This window comes from Physeter macrocephalus, chromosome 11, assembly GCF_002837175.3.
Source record: "Physeter macrocephalus isolate SW-GA chromosome 11, ASM283717v5, whole genome shotgun sequence".
Classification (NCBI taxonomy): domain Eukaryota; kingdom Metazoa; phylum Chordata; class Mammalia; order Artiodactyla; family Physeteridae; genus Physeter; species Physeter macrocephalus.
This window is the reverse complement of record NC_041224.1, coordinates 48,969,311-48,986,490: the sequence shown is the minus strand read 5'-3', so window position 1 is coordinate 48,986,490 and position 17,180 is coordinate 48,969,311. Positions and strand designations below refer to the sequence as shown.

Here is a 17,180-nt window from a genome sequence, read left to right as displayed (position 1 = left end):
TATTCAACTTTTTTTGGTTTTAGCAGTGTTAAATTTATTGATTGGAGACGACTTACTATTTTTAGGTACTGTCCAGGAAGCTTGATAAAGAAATGTGTTTGGATTGTTGTTTGTTTAATTTGGAGTGATGCCTTTCCATCCCTTTTCACGCATAGTACATTGAAAACTGCTACTAAGAGTTCACCCTTCTGTAGGTTCATTCATTTTGATTTCAATATTTCAGATTTTTGGGGGGATATCTAGTCTAAGAGTAAATGCAAATTTCATTTAACTGTGTTTACGTAGCATCTTTTTTTTCTTGATGTGATGGACACCATAGTTGAAAAGATATGAGAAATCTCCATGTGTGGTTAATGTTAGAGAACATCTTTTGTGATGCTCTGCATGGTGAGAAGTAAAAACTGTGTGAGATTAACAGCCCAGAGAATAACATTTGCTGTGTGGTAGGTTTTTCATTGTGTGAATGGTTAACAGAAATCTTTTCAGCTAATTCAGTGGTACCATAGACTTATTTTGGGCAGAAGCAATTTCACTTCTGCAGATAGTGATGTAAAGATGGTAGCATCTTGTGAGGGCATCAAGGGGTGACAGAAGGGAAAAGAATTAGACGCTAAAGTATATTAACTAGTGCATAGAAAGTCACAGGCAAATTGAGTGGTTATTATTGAAATACTTGTTTTAGATTACTTAGTAGTAGTGGGCAGGGACTTCATAGTTTTTATCTTTCCCAGGATATCACTCTATGTGTGTACTTCCATTTTGATTAAGCTGTTTATGCTAGTAAAAGTTATGATTGTTTCTATATGCAGTTAGTCTCCCGTAGAGGCCAGTAGCCACTGGTGGCTCAAGTGGGCAAGTTGAGATAGATGAAGGAGGAAGCAGAATATTTTAATGAGTGATTCTAGTGCTGAGCAAGTCTGGCTAAACGTTTTTGGCACCATGTGTTCTATGCCAAAAACGTACTTGGAGTAGAACAAATCATCAGTTAGTTCAAAATAGAAGAGAAGAATGCACATTTTCATTATATTTGAGGAAAATAGTGTTTGAGTCAAAACAGAATTTTAATATTCTTGAGTGCTTATTTTCCTGTCCTTGTAGTCATTTCATAAAGAAATTATGAAGTTGACAATTTCCAATAGCTGGTAAATACTCTTCATGCTGCTAAATTTTTACTGAGTTGCTGGGAGGGGTGAGGTGGGAAAGCAGAAAGAATGACAAAAAGGCAGAAGAGCCAAACATTAGTGCCTTCTCCATTGTTGGTGACTTATGACTTTAGACAAATCACTTAATCATTCTGATCCTTGTCAGATCCTTGTCTTATCTGTAAAAATAGGTACCTGGGGGAAAAAAGGGAGGGATGGATATTGAGCAACACAGTGCCCTTAGTTTTTTAATTGTTATTGTAATTCTAAGTAAATGGCCAATAAATTATATTTTTTGTAAGGCTGAGTCCAATCACATTGCAAGAGAACCATTTAAGTCATTGAGAAAAATTTTTTAAAAGCTAGTCAGTTATTTAACTTGGTACTTTTAAGGATTCATACTCTTGTAATGCACCTTAGGAAGATCTGCTTTTGGAGATGGGGAGGCCTTAAACCAATACTGATAATTTGAACTAGTACTATTTTTAAGAGTCTAGAAAAATAAAGTACTTTAGGATTGGACAGTTCAGAATAGTTGTGCTGCTTTGAAGGTTGACATAGTGTAGGAGAGGTATAACTTTACAAATATGTATCTGGTTCTGCTAATAATTAATAGTGTATTCTAATGTTTATTGACTCGGTGTTTAAAAAAATAGTGCTGGTTTCATCTTAAGAGAGTTTTGCTAATGTTATTAGTGTTTTAATAGAAATAGATTAGACTGGCTTCCCCACTCTGACGCCAATTCCTGTTAAGAATGATAAGGTTTAATTTTTCCCCCAGCTTTCAAACTGAATTAGCTTGAGTCCCTCTGATTGGATTTAAAGTAATTTCGATTAAAGTACTGACCTCAAACTGGACACATAACAAGAAAAAAATGCTTTGATGTTGGTATTGCATTTTGGTATTTCTTTTTAAAAGGGAGTTCACAAATTTTCTTAAATAATTTTATCAGCTAAATATGTTCACTGTTTTCTTAATAAAAAGAATTCACTTTTTGTATATTTAAGAAAGCCATATTTTCATGCTTTGACTTAATAATACTTTTAACATAATTTTAACTGAGGGACCAACTTCAGTAAAGCAATAAGATTACCAAAAGTTTCGCCAAAAGGATTATGAATGTTACCCCAGTGATGGAATATGATTTCTTCAAAGCCTACAAGTATCTTTACCTGGATGATTTACTACCCTTTTAGAAATCTGTGATAATTAATACTTGAAAGAAAGTACGCAAACAGAAGAAACTTTGTGAAATTTAAGTTTAATTTTCAGTCTACCAGTTGTCAACTTGGAAGCTCTGATATTTAGGGAAAATATTTTACTGCTTAGCACATGGTACAATGAGAAATTATAAGTGGATCCACAGTTGGTCAGTAGAAAGGTGATCATTTTCTTACCATACTAGAATCGACTCCACTATTCTTTTTATTTTTTTAATTGAGATATAGTTAATGTACAATATTATGTAACTTACAGGTGAACAACATAGTGATTCACAAATTTTAAAAGTTATACTCCATTTATAGTTATTATAAAATATTGCCTATATTCCCTGTGTTTACACTATATCCTTGTAGCTTATTTATTTTATACTTAGTAGTTTGTACCTCTTAATCCCTTACCCCTTTTTACCACTCCCTGCTTCCCTCTCCCCACTGGTAACCACTAGTTCTCTATATCTGTAAGACTGTTTCTTTTTGTTATATTCACTAGTTTGTTGTAGTTTTTAGATTCCACAAATAAATGATGTCATATAGTATTTATCTTCCTCTGACTTATTTCACTTAGCATACTATTCTCCAAGTCCATCCATGTTGTTGCAAATGGCAAAAGTTCATTCTTTTTTATGGATGAGTAGAATTGTACGTATATGTATACCACATATTCTTTATCCATTCATCTGTTGACAGACACTTAGGTTGCCTCCATATCTTGGCTATTGTAAATAACGCTGCTGTGAATTTTAGGGTACATCATGTATCTTTTTGAATTAGTGTTTTGGGTTTTTTTGGGGGGGATATATATACCCAGGAGTGGAATTTCTGGGTCATATGGTTTTTAGTTTTTTGAGAAACCTCCATACTGTTTTCCGTAGTGGCTGCACCAATTTACATTCCCACCAGTAGTGTACAAGGGTGCCCTTTTCTCCACATCATCACCAACATTGTTATTTTTGTTCTTTTTGATGATAGCCATTCTGACAGGTGTGTGGTGATAGCTCATTGTGGTTTTAATTTGCATTTCTCTGATGATTAACAATATTGAGCATCTTTTCATGTGCCTGTTAGCCATCTGTATGTCTTCTTTGGAATAATGTCTATTCAGGTCTTTTGCCAATTTTTTAATCAGGTTGTTTTTTTTGATATTAAGTTGTATGAGCTGTTTATTTATTTTGGATATTAACCCCTTATCAGTCATATCATTTGTAAACATTTTCTCCCATTCAGTAGGTTACCTTTTCATTTTGTCGATGGTTTCCTTTGCTGCTCAAAAGCTTTTAAGTTTAATTAGATACCATTTGTTTATTTTTGCTTTTATTTCCTTTGCTTTAGGAGACAGATCCAAAAAAGCAGTGCTACAGTTTATGTCAGAGTGTTCTGCCTATGTTCTCCTCTAGGAGTTTTATGGTTTCCACTCTACCATTCTTTATCAGAACAGAAGGAAAGTGATTAATCAAAGTTTTTTCCTGTTAGCTTTCCAAAGGGGATGACATTTTTAGAAAATAAAAGACAAAGAAAATACATTATTATTTTCCACTGATCTCCAAACTTTTAAAGACTTGTTTAGATACTGGCTCTGAACATTTTGAAGAGAGAACCTTAAGATCCGTAAAACTTATCCTGTAGTCAGTAGAGAGTCCTTGCTTCCTAATTTGACTAATTTGGCAGTATCATTCTGCCTTTCTCTAACATGAGTAAAGAGCACAATTTGTAGTCTTAGAAATTTCTATTTTGCAAATAATAAATGTGAAGCTGGAAGGAGTTAACTGCCTTATCCAAGGGCACAGCTGCTAGATCTGAGACCAGAGCTCAGGTTTGCTAATTCTTGTCATGAATTTGAAATGCTTAAATAAAGATTTTGTTCTGTGTATTGTGTGGAAGTGTGTCTTACTATATTCAAATATTTCTTCACACCCAGAATATAGAAAAGTGAATGGTAATAGAATTGACCCTGAGGTTAAAGATACTTCTTACATTTCTTAATATTTATGTTAAAGATATTTTATCATTGTGCAACTTACCCTTTACTGTACTTATATAAGGTTTTGATGTTGTTTTTGTTGATGTAGTGAAAATCACTAATGTGTTTATATTTTTACTGGTCCTGTAACACTTCATGGAACTTCTTTTCTTGTGGATAACTTCAATGTGGGGAGATTGAGCTCTTGTCCCTTTAGAGGCTCAGTGTTTGTTGATACATCTGTCCAAATGGAAGTTTCATCTAAAGCAGTGATTTTCAGTGTGTCTTTGAAGAACCTCCGATGGAGTGAGACTCCTTTGTAATTAAAAGGTTGGTTTTTTTTTCTTTTAATGAAAACTACTATTTATTTATTTATTTGCTTGCTTGCTTGCCATGCCGCACAGCTTGTGGGATCTTAGTTCCCTGACCAGGAATCCAACTCAGGCCCTCAGCACTGAAAGGGCAGAGTTGTAACCACTGGGCCACCGGGAATTACCCAAAAGGTTGAGTTTTAAATAAATGGTTGAGCATGTGTCATTATTATCTTATGGGAAGAGGGGCATAGTGACAACCTATATCTAGCTTGGAAATGGTTTTTATAATGACAGTTTTATTGAGATAGAATTCACATACCACAAAGTTCACCCTCTCAAAGTGTACAAGTCAGTAGGTTTTGTGCATCTATCACCACTATCTAATTCTAGATTATATCCATCACCCCAGAAAGAAACCCCACACCTCCCAACTCTCCCCTCCCCTATTCCCTGGAACCACTAATCCAGTTTCTGTCTCTGTAGATTTGCCTTTTCTGGATATATTATAACAATGGAATCATACAGTATGTGGACTTTTGTGTCTGGCTTCTTTCACTTAGCGTAATATTTTCAAGGTTCCTCCATGTTTTAGCATGTGTCAGTACTTCATTCCTTTTTTGGGCCTGAATAAGATTCTGTTGTGTGATATACCATATTTATCTAGTCATCTGTTGATGGACACTTGGATTGTTTCCATCTTTAGGCTATTCTGAATAATTCTGCAGTGAACATTGGCACATAAATATTTGTTTGAGTCCCTCTTTTCAGTTCTTGTGGGCATATACCTAGTAGTGGAATTGCTAGGTCATCTGAAAATTATACATCTAACCTTTTGAGGAGACACCAAACATCTTTTCATGTGCATATTGGCCATTTGTATATTTTCTTTGGAGAAATATCTATTCAAGTTTTTTGCCCCTTTTAAAAAATTGGGTTGTTGATTGTTGTGTTGTTGAATTGTAGGAGTTCTTTATATATTCCAGACAGTAAACCCTTATAAATTATACGATTTACAAATATTTTCTCCAATTCTGTATTTTTGTCATTTCACTTTCTTGATAATATTCTTTGATGCCCAAAAGTTTTTAATTTCAATGAGGTCCAGTTGATTTTTTCTCTTGTTGCTTGTGCTTTTGGTGCTATATCTAAGAATCCATTACCACATCCAGTGGTAGGAGTCCAAACTCACACTTTTGCATATGGAAATCCAGTTGTCCTAGCACCATTTGTTGAAGAGAATGTTGATTCCCCATTGAATAAACTTGACATCCTTGTTGAAATCAATTTGCCATAGGTATATAGGGTGTGTTTCTAAACTCTAAATTCTATTCCATTGGCCTATATGCCTGCCTTTATGCCAGTACCATGCTATTTTGATTATTGTAGCTTTGTAGTAAGTTTTTAAATCAGGAAATGTAAGTCATCCAGCTTTGTTCTTCTTTCCTAAGACTGTTTTGGCTATTCATGGCTCTTTGCAATTCCATATGAATTTTAGGATTGGCTTTTCCATTTCTATTGGGTTGGCCAAAAAGTTCCTTCTGTTTTTAAATAAAAAGAAAAGACACACTTTTCATTTTCACCAAGAACTTTATTGAACAACATATTCACTGTTTTGTTCCACTACCTTCTGCCATTTTTCAGGCAACTTCATAATTCCATCTTCCCAAAACTTTAAATCTTTTTTGAGCAAAGAACTGTTCCAGGTGCCTTTTACAGGGAATTGAAATTTTTTCCATTAACAGAATTTTGTAAAGACGAAAATAAATGGAAATCTGAAGGTGCAATGTCTGGTGAGTATGACAGATGAATCAGAACTTCCCAGACAAGCTGTAACAATTTTTGCCTGGTCATCCAAGAAACATGCGGTCTTGCATTATCCTGATGGAAAATTATACATTTTCTGTTGACTAACTCTGGATGCTTTTTGTCGAATGCTGCTTTCAGTTGCTCTAATTGGAAGCAGTACTTGTTGGAATTAATCATTTGGTTTTCTGGAAGGAGCTCATCATAGAGGACTCCCTTCCAATCCCACCATATACACAACATCACCTTCTTTGGATGAAGACCAGCCTTTGGTGTGGTTGGTGGTGGTTCATTTCACTTGCCCCACGATTTCTTCCATTCCACATTATTGTACAGTATCCACTTTTCATTGCCTGTCACAATTTTTTTTAAAAACAGAATGTTTCATTATGTTTAAGTAGAGAATCACATATGGAGATACAGTCAAGGAGGTTTTTTTGCTTCACTTATATGGAGCCCAAACATCAAAGCGATTCACATAATCAAGCTGGTGCAAATGATTTTCAGTGCTTGATTTGGATATTTTGAGTATGTTGGCTATCTTTTGCCTGGTATAATGTTGATTGTTCTCAGTTAATGTCTCGATTTGATCTCTATCAACTTCAGCTGGTCCACCTGACCAAGGAGCATCGTCCAGCAAGAAATCTCCAACACAAAACTTCGCAAACCACTTTTGACACGTTCAGTCAGTCACAGCACCTTCTCCATACACTGCACAAATCTTTTTTTGCGTTTCAGTTGCATTTTTACCTTTCTTGAAATAATAAAGCATAATATGCTGAAAATATTGGTTTTTTCCTTCCATCTTCAATATTAAAATGGCTACACAAAAATTCACCAATTTGGTAAGTCTTTTTTTTGTGTGTGTGTGTGTGTGTTTTGTTTTTTTTTTGCGGTATGCGGGCCTCTCACTGTTGTGGCCTCTCCCGTTGTGGAGCACAGGCTCCGGACGCGCAGGCTCAGCGGCCATGGCTCACGAGCCCAGCCGCTCCGCGGCATATGGGATCTTCCCGGACCAGGGCATGAACCCATGTCCCCTGCATCGGCAGGCGGACTCTCAACCACTGCGCCACCAGGGAAGCCTGGTAAGTCTTTTTTTAAATGCAAGCTGATATGACAGCTGTTACATACAACCTAACAAAATTGTTTCGAATGAAGTTAGAGACAACTAAACGCTACTAGAGCCATCTTACGGAAAACAACCAAACAAACCTTTTGGCCAACCTAATACATAAAAGAATGTGGCGTGTTGATATGGATTGCGTTAAATATGTAGATTGCTTTGGTTAGTATTGATATATTAACAATATGAAGTCTTCCAGTTCACGAACAGCATATCTTTCTGTTTATTTAGGTCTTTATTTCAGCGCTATTTCACAGTTTTCATTGTACAAATATTTCATCTTTTTGGTGAAATTTATTTGTCACTATTTTATTCTTTCAGATGCTATTGTAAATGGAATAGTTTATTATGGGTGTATATGCCCACAATGGTTTTATGTGTGTCAATCTTGTATCCTGAAATTCTTCTGAATTGATTTATTAGCTTTAGTAGCTTTCTTACAGATTCTTTGGAGTCATATATATATATACATATATATGTATATATAAAATCATGTCATCTGTGAATGATATAGTTTTACTTAATTTTTCTCCATTGGATGCCTTTTATCTTTTTATTATCTAATTGCCCTGGCTAGAACTTCTATGTTGAATAACCTCTGTTTCCAGTTCTCAGAGCAGAAATATGGCTATTTTCACTGCAAGGACTGCAGCATATAATGGGAAAATACTTATGTGTGGTACCTACAGGGTACCAACAAGGTTTACTTCAAGGAGTTTTGCAGAACTTGCAGAAGTCTTATAACCCTTACCAAGTGAAGAATATCACCTATCAAGTAAATCAGATGTTTGCATTTTGTGTCTGAATTGGGTGGCGGTAGAGAGTTTTAGTGTATTTTCTTGAGTGTATTTTCTAAAAGAGGCTAGGTTCCCAATGACCTTAGATTTTGATTGCTTATTAGTAGGAGTTGTAGAAATAATGCTCAACTAGGAAATGGGACTTCAGTGAATGTTTCCTTCTGCCCTTGCAAATCCTGGTCTTATTAACCTCTTTTGAAACTTACCTCACGTGCATTATGGAAGAATATTTGCTTTACCTGCTATTCAGAGTCTACTGTAAAAAAAAAGAAGCAAACTGAAAAATAGACTACTTTTCTACCAAAAATGTTTGTGTGTGTGTGTGTGTGTGTGTGTGTATGCGTATGAGAAGTTTTCTGTCTTTCACCATTGAGTGTGATGTTAGCTGTGGGTTTTTCATAAATGCCCTTTATCACGTTGAGAAAGTTCCCTTCTACTCCTAGGTTTCTGAATGTTTATTCACGAAAAGATGTTGGATTTTTTCACATGCCTTTTCTGTATCAGTTGAGATCATATAGTTTTTTTTCCTATGTTCTGTTAATGTTATGTATTACATTGATTAATTTTCTTCTATTGAACCACTTTTGTGTTAAGATAAATCCTGCTTGGTCAGTACAGTCCTTTTAATATGATGTTTTCTAGTAGTTTGTTGAGATTCTGCATCTATATACATACGGGTATTGGTCTGTAATTTTCTTTTCTTGTGATGTCTGCCTGGCTTTGGTATTAGAGTTGGCCTCATAGAATGAGTTATGAAGTATTCCTTTGTCCTATTTTTTGGAAGAATTTAGGAAGGATTGGTGTTCATTTTAATTTAAATGTTTGGTAGAATTCACCAATGAAGCCATCTCGTCCTGGACTTTTATTTGTTGAGAGGTTTTTATTACTGATTCAGTCTCTTTGCTTAGTATAAGTCTGTTGTGATTTTCTATTTCTGAGTCATTTAGATAATTTATATGTTTTGGGAATTTATCCATTTCATCTAAGTTATCTAATTTGTTGGTACAATTATTTGTAGTATTCTCTTATAATCTTTTTTAAAAAAATTTTTATAAGGTCGATGATAATGCTCCTACTTTCATTTCTTATTTTAGTTATTTATGTCTTCTCTCCTTTTTTTTTCTTTGTCAGTCTAACTAAAGATTTGTCAATTCTGTTCATCTTTTCAAAGAACCAATTTTTTGGCTTTGTTGATATTATATGTGTGTGTGTGTGTGTGTGTGTGTGTGTATTTCTTTTGCTATCCTGTATTTCATTGATCTCTACTTCAATCTTTATTATTTTCCTCTTTATACTAGCTAGATTTAGTGTTTACTTCTTTTTCTATTTCCTCAAGGTATAGTTTAGGTTATTATTTTGAAAGCTTTCTTCTTTTTTAATGTACATATTTACAGGTGCATATCTCCCTCTGAGCACTGCTTCCACCAGTCATAAATTTTGGTATGTTTTATTTTCATTTGTCTCAAAATACTTTCTAACTTTTATTTTGGTGATTTCTTCCTTCACCCATTGATTAAGAGTGTGTTGTTTAATTTCCACCTATGTGTGTTTTCCAGTTTTCCTTCTGTGCTTTTACTTCTAGCTTCATTCCATTGTGATTGGAGAAAATATTTTGTATCAACTTAATACTTAAAAATGTATTGAGACTTGTTTTGCGGCCCAACGTATAGCCTATCCTGGAGAATGTTCCATGTGTACTTGAGGAAAATGTATCTTCTACTCTCATTGGGTAGAGTGTCTTTATATGTCTTATTAGGTCTAGTTGGTTTATAGTGTTCTTTAAATCCTCTATTTCCCTACAGATCTTCTGTCTGGATGTTCTGTCCATTATCAAATGTCTTGTATTGAAGCCTCTAAATGTTATTGTAGAACTATCTATTTCTCCCTTCAGTTTTGTCAGTGTTTGCCTCATATATTTTGGGATTCTGTTGCTTGGTGCACATATATTTATAATTGTTATTTTTCTTGATAAATTGACCTGTTTAGCTATATATAATGTCCTCCCTTGTCTCTTGTAACAGTTTTTGACTTAAAGTCTATTTTGTCTGATACTAGCATAACCCCTCAGCTCTCTTTCAGTTACCATTTGCATGGAATACCTTTTCCCATTTTTTCACTTTCAACCTGTTTATTTTTTTGGATATAAAGTGATTCTCTTGAAGACAGCATATAGTTAATAAATCATTTTTTAATCCATTACACCAACCTCTGCCTTTTGATGGAGAGTTTAATCCACTTATATTTAATGTAATTACTGATAAAGAAGGATTTCTGCCATTTTGATATATTTTTTTATATGTCTTGTATGTTTTTTTGTCCCTCATTTTCTCTACTACTATATTCTTTTCTGTTTAGTTGATTTTTTTGTGGTGAACCATTTTGACTCCCTTCTCATTTCCCTTTGTGTATCTTTTTTAGGTAGTTCTTTGTGGTTACCCTAGGGATTATATTTAACATTCTAAATTTATAACAATCTAGTTTGAATTGATACCATCCTAACTTTAGTAGCATACAAAACTCTGCTCCTATGCAGCTCAGTCTCCCCTTTTATGTTATTGTGATATGTTACATCTTTCTATGGTATGTGCCCAATAATACAGATTTATAATTATTTTTATGCTTTTGTCTTTTAAATTATGTAGGAAATAAAAAGTGGAGGTGCAAACCAAAAATATGTTAGTTCTGACTTTAATATTTTCCTATTTAGTTACATTTACTGGAGATCTTTATTTCTTCATATGGCTTTGAGTTACTGTCTAGTATCCTTTCTTTTCAACATGAAGGATTTCCTTTAGCATTTCTTGTAGGGCCAGTCTAGTGGTAATGAGCTTCCTTAGCTTTCATTTATCTAGAAATGTGTTAATTTCTGCCTCATTTCTGAAGGACAGTTTTATTGGATATACAATTCTTGGTTTACAGTTTTTTCTGTCACTTTAACTATGTCATTCCACTGTCTTCTGGCCTCCATGATCTCTGATGAGAAACCAACTGTTAATTTTATTGAGGAATGATAAGTACACGACAAGTCTCTTCTCTCTTGCTGTTTTCAAGGTTTTCTATTTGCCTTTGTCTTACAACAGTTTGATTATAAGTATATTTATGTGCATATCTCTCTTAATTCATCCTCTTGGAGTTCATAGAACTTGGATTTTCATCAAATTTGGAAAGTTTTTAGCCATTATTTCCTCAAATATTCTTTGAACCCCATTCTCTCTTTCTTCTTCTTCTGGAACTCCCACAGTGCATATGATGATCCGTTCAGTGGTGTCCCTTAGGTTCTTTCACACATCTTTGTTTTTGCAGATCATTATGTTCTTCCCTTATGGCTTTATTTTTGTCTTTTCTTTCATGTTTTTAAACATTCTAAATCGTTATCTTGCAGTTTTCTTCAACTTTACTCTTATCTCAAGTTCTTGAGGTGCCAACCTCCTCGTTTTCTATGTCTGGTGATTTTCCTTAGGGCAGATTGTTTCCTTATGTGACTTGTAATCTTTTATTATGAGCTCATCTTCACTAAGGCTTAATATATCCTATATTATGGAAGTGTTTTTTTTCTGTTTGGTGCCCCATAGTTTCACTGGTCATGGACCAATTTGGGGATTAATTCTTGGCTGCTTTACATTATTTATATAATTTTATAATCTACACCAGTGTGTGGTAAAGGCCAGGGGTTTATTTTTGTCACAGGAAACATTTCTTCTCATCTAGAATAAACCTCTGGACCATCATGGCATCAGGCCAAAGTTTACTATTCTGTCCTTGCCCTTAAATTTTTGTTAGTGCTGGTGATGTTGTTTTGAATATGTTCTGTACAGCATTTCTATGTGGTTTTAGTGGGAGAGAGCATCTGTATTTACTCAGCCTACCATTTTGTAGGAAATGAAAAGGATGGCATCTTGAAGAATCTCTTCCTACCTCAGAAACTACACACCTGATCTTTGAGGACTTAGTTCCTAACTTCTTAACTTCACATTTCTGTATAATCCTAACTCTCTTCGTTTTATTTCTCATCATCCCTCCCAGCTACATTTCTGTCTTTCCTTCCTTGTTGTTTCAGCCCAGTCCTAGTTAGTGGGATTTTTCAGTGACCTTGACTTATATTCCCTTACACTGCCAGAGCACCCAGGAAAATGCTTCGCACATTGTAGACATTAAAGCACTTACTGGTTTGTTGAGAATTGTGTGTTTAGGCTTATTTCTGACTTGGCACTGTCATTCGTTGCTTCAACAAATAGTGATTGAAAGCCTACTCTGCTAGGTCCTGAGAATACCACAATTAATTAAAAAAACAGTCCCTGACCTCAGTGATAGGTGAGTGGGGGCAAGGAATTCATAAATAAATAATATTTAGAACAGTATGGCTGTGCAGTAGTAGAGTGTATTTTTGGTAGAGTTGCACATGTAATATTATTTTTTCCAACTTTATGTTGAAAAATTTTAAATCTATAGAAAAGTGGCAGGATAGTATAATGAACACCTGAATACGTTTCACCTAGATTCTTAGCTGTTCATTAAAATTTTGCCACATTTACTTCATCCTTCTCACTCTCTCTAAAAATGTAAGTTGCAGACATCATAACATTTCACCTCTAAATACTTCCCTATGCATCTCCAAGTCTGGGGTGGGAGGTGGAAGGCACTTAGGGAGAGATACTTGTGGAAGTGATGCCTAAGCTAAATTTTAAAGGAAAACTAGATTTTAGTTAGATGAGGGAGGTGATTAGTCCAGTAAGGTAAAATAGTAAGAAACAACATGTTATGCGTGGAATAATAAGCTGTTTGGTGTTGCTAGAGAATACATTTCAAGGAAGTGAGGCCCAGAAATGGAGTTGGAGATGTGGGCAGGATCCACTCAAAGAAAGACTCATTATATACCAGTGCCCTTTTAAGGAACCTGGAATTTAACCTGTGAATGATGAGGAGCCGCAGGGGACTGGACTGGTCAGTTTGTGTATTAGATTGATCACACTGGAGTCTGTGAGGACAGAACTCAAGTGAACAGGGATGGAGGCTGTGACAGTAGCACGGTGAGAGCTCCTAAGGGCCTGGACTGGAGCACCAGTAAGGGGGTGAAGGGAAGACAGATTTAGGTTATAATTAGTATTAAAAATTGGCAGTACTCGTTAGATGTGGGGAATAAGGGAAAGGGAGAAGTTCAGGATAATGTTGATATTTCTAGTTTGGGTGACTTGGTGAATGGTGATGTCACCAACTGGAATGGAACACAGGAGGAGGAGCTAATACAGGGAACAAGATTATGAGTTTTGCTTGGAATGTGTTCATTTTAGGAATCTGTGAGATACCTGTGTGGAGCTGTCTAGCAAGTGGTCCAGCAGAGCAGTTGGGAGTCAAGAGAGGCATGGCCTAAAGATAGTGGGTTGAGCATCACCAGGACTTAGGTGGAGATTAAGTGAGAGGTAATTTTGAGCAGGATGGGTGTGCAGTGGAAGGAGCATGGGCAACCAGCAGAGACAAAAACAGTCCTCGGGAAGGTAGGTGGAAAACCAGGAGAATACAGAATCACAGAAGCCAAGGGAGAAGTTTCAAAGAGTTTATGAAACAACATCAGATGCAACAAAGAGTTTCAATAGACAAGACTTGAAAAGTACCCTTTGTTCCAGGCTATTAATAGGTCATTAAAGTCTTAGAGCAGTTTTGGAACAGTGAAAACAAGCACAGTTTTTTGGGGACACAGAATTTTTCCTAAACCTTATCAGTGGGATAATTTCTCATTGTTTTAATATTGTCCAACATTATTTTCAAATTTTAAATAATACTTTTATGCTATGATTAGCAAAATAGTACCATTTTATACTTTCCTGAAACTTTCATCAATGTCATGGTTATTATCAGAAAATTAAGTTATTTAACTAGTATAAATGGTTAGATTGCTATTGTATTTTATCTGAAATAACTATTACACATATACAGTTCTGCAGTTCTGCCTTGGGGAACATGCTCTTTAAAAATAATGATCAGTGAGTATCTAAAACCATTAATAGCAGTTCATCATTTGTTTATTAAAGTTCTCTGTGACATCCATTACATTGATGTTTGCTCAAAATACACACTTCTAAAATTTTAGCTTACCAAGTCTTTAACTTGAGAAAGAAAGCTTGATTTTTAAACAAACTTCCCTGTTCTATATCTTCTAATATCAACTTTGCAGATAATGTTCATGTGGTATAACAAATGTAGCCATTTCTCAATAACCTGTAAATATTTGAAATATTTTAGAAAACAAACTAAGACAAGGAAAGCAATCAATCCCACAATCCCTGTACTATTACATACCCTGTACTATGGCTTTTCTAAACAATTCAGTTATTCAATTTTAATAAGCAGCCCAACTAAGATACTGGTTTGTAAGTGTGTATATTTATAAAACCAGTTAGTTACATATGTATAATATGTGTTTGAGAAACTATTAATGAAAAGTAATTTGAGTCTTAAAAGGCCTATCATTATAAACATGGTATATCCGTAATATTTGAGAAGGTCAAATGAAAATATTACATTAAAAACTTGAAGAAATTTTTACAAGTTTTTCTTCTAAGAAAAGGATTTCATGTTAACTTTAAAATGCTGGACACTTTTCATATATGATAGTGAAAATTACAGTGATTTTTAAAAATACAAAACAGGGAAACAAAACTTTCATCTTAATGAAGCAGCAGCATAGGTGTTAATAAGAGAAGGACATTTGGCTCTTCAAACATATTGTGTCCCACTATGTAATAGTTCACTAGATTAAATGAAATTATTGATTTCTGCTTCATTACTGACATACATATATGAGCAGTTTCTTTGACACCATAGCACAATGTCAAAGGTCACAACTTTCTTTCTTTGGAAGAATAAAAGCTTTCAGATGGCAAATCCCAGAAACCTTCACTGTGGCCTTTTGCTTTTTCTCTCGCATAGAATTACTAGAGAGGCATGCTTGAAAGAAACGTCTCATAAATCAGCAGGAAAGAGCCTTTACCCTGTAAGTCTTCTTAAAATCGACTACTAGTAGAATTCCACTACAGGATAATATTCTGCTTTACCCAAATTTTGATAGTTTTCAATAGGAAACAGTTTGTTGTAACATGCCTCTTTGTGTCCTGTATTTTATGGGAAATATCATTTATATTTTTAGCTAAAGCATTCAGTTTGAAATGTTAGAATATTTCACCTGTGTTAAATATATACATTTTCTACTTTCCTGTAAAAGCCAGGTCTCCATGACATCAGGATGGACCGGTAAAGAGTTAGGGATTTGGGAATTCCCTGGCGGTCCAGTGGTTAGGACTCAGTGCTTTCACTGCAGGGGGCCCAGGTCGAGGAACTAAGATCCCACAAGCTGCGAGGCAGAGCCAAAAAAAAAAAAAAGTTAGGGATTTGGATGTTTCCATCACTTAATTGGGTCATGTAACTAAAGCCCTTGCATCAATGACTGGATTTTCCACTTTTCATCAAGATGTTTTGGTATCATGTAGCTAAAACCACAATTTTTACTGTAGCTGGCACACCACTGTGCACATGAGGATGTTACTAGACATGAATCCTATTGGAGAATAAAAAACCCTTTCAATTTCATAATGGCAGCTTGAGTTTTCGGGATTAGCAAGTTTTATAAATATACACAGGAATATCTTGGTGATATTGCAGGCTCATTTCCAGACCACTGCAACGAAGTGAATATTGCAATAAAGTGAATCACATTAATTTTTTGGTTTCCCAGTGCAAAGTTCTTCTTACACTGTACTGTAGTCAGTTAAGTGTGCAATAACGTTGTGTCCAAAAAAAGTGTATATCTTAATTAAATACCTTGTTGCTAAAAAAGGTTAACCATCATCTGTACCTTCAGCGAGTCATCATCTTTTTGCAATAGTAACATCAAAGATCCCTGATCATGAGAGCAATTTTGTGACAACCTAGATGGGTGAGGTGGGAGGGAGGTCCCAGAGGGAGGGGATATAGGTATACATATAGCTGATTCACTTCATTGTACAGTAGAAACTAACACAACATTGTAAAGCAATTATACTCCAATTTAAAAAAAAAAAAGAAAGTTTGAAATGTTGTGAGAATTACCAAAATGTGACACAGAGATACAAAGTGAGCAAATGTTGGAAAAATGGCACCAATAGACTTGCCCAATGCAGGGCAAGTCCATTTGTAAGTAGCAACATCTGCAAAGCTCAATAAAAGCGAAGCACAGTAAAATGAGGTATGCCTCCTGTGTGTGTGTGTCTGTCTGTCTGTCTGTGTATACATACATACTATATGTATTATATATAATATGTTATACATAATCTATATTTTTGTTATATATATATTTCTGTAAAATTACTTTTTCTATGCTGTGATAAATTTAGCAGTTATAATCCTAAGAGTTCTTCATATCTTTGTATGTTTTGTCTAAATAGATACAAAAAAAAAGAAAAGAAAGAAATGATTTTTTTCCTCCTAGTGGTATGGTCATTTAGAAGAAAAAAACCCTAGATTATACTGTTTTCTTCAAAAGTAGATCCTCTCAGCTCTTGACTTTAAGATGATTTCCATATTATGAAGATTTTGCAACACCCAATTGAAATGCTCTTGAAATTTCAAAACTTCTCCAGTGAATCCTTGCCTCCCATGCAACTAAGGGTTAAATACTAGTTTAGTCACATGGATTAAGGAGGTAGGAAAAGCTTATATATTTGGAAAAGGAACTGTCATTCTTCAGCCCATGGGTTGTTTATTCTGAATAAAAGCTTTGTTTGTTTGTTTGTTTGTTTTGTGGTACGTGGGCCTCTCACTGTTGTGGCATGTGGGATTTTCCCGGACCGG

General features: G+C 34.9%; 1 protein-coding gene across 4 annotated transcripts in view; it reads left to right on the top strand.

Annotated features, from left to right (window-relative positions):
- Positions 1-17,180, top strand: part of PRTG (protogenin) — a 133,869-nt gene that overhangs the window by 10,171 nt on the left and 106,518 nt on the right. Inside the window, exon 1 of one of the 4 annotated variants that reach the window (XM_055087957.1) lies at positions 3,835-4,653. The exons of the other annotated variants lie outside the window; for them this stretch is intronic. The gene's annotated coding sequence lies outside the window, so the exon portion shown is untranslated. Of the gene's footprint in view, positions 1-3,834; positions 4,654-17,180 lie in introns of those variants that run through there. 4 annotated transcript variants of the gene reach the window in all.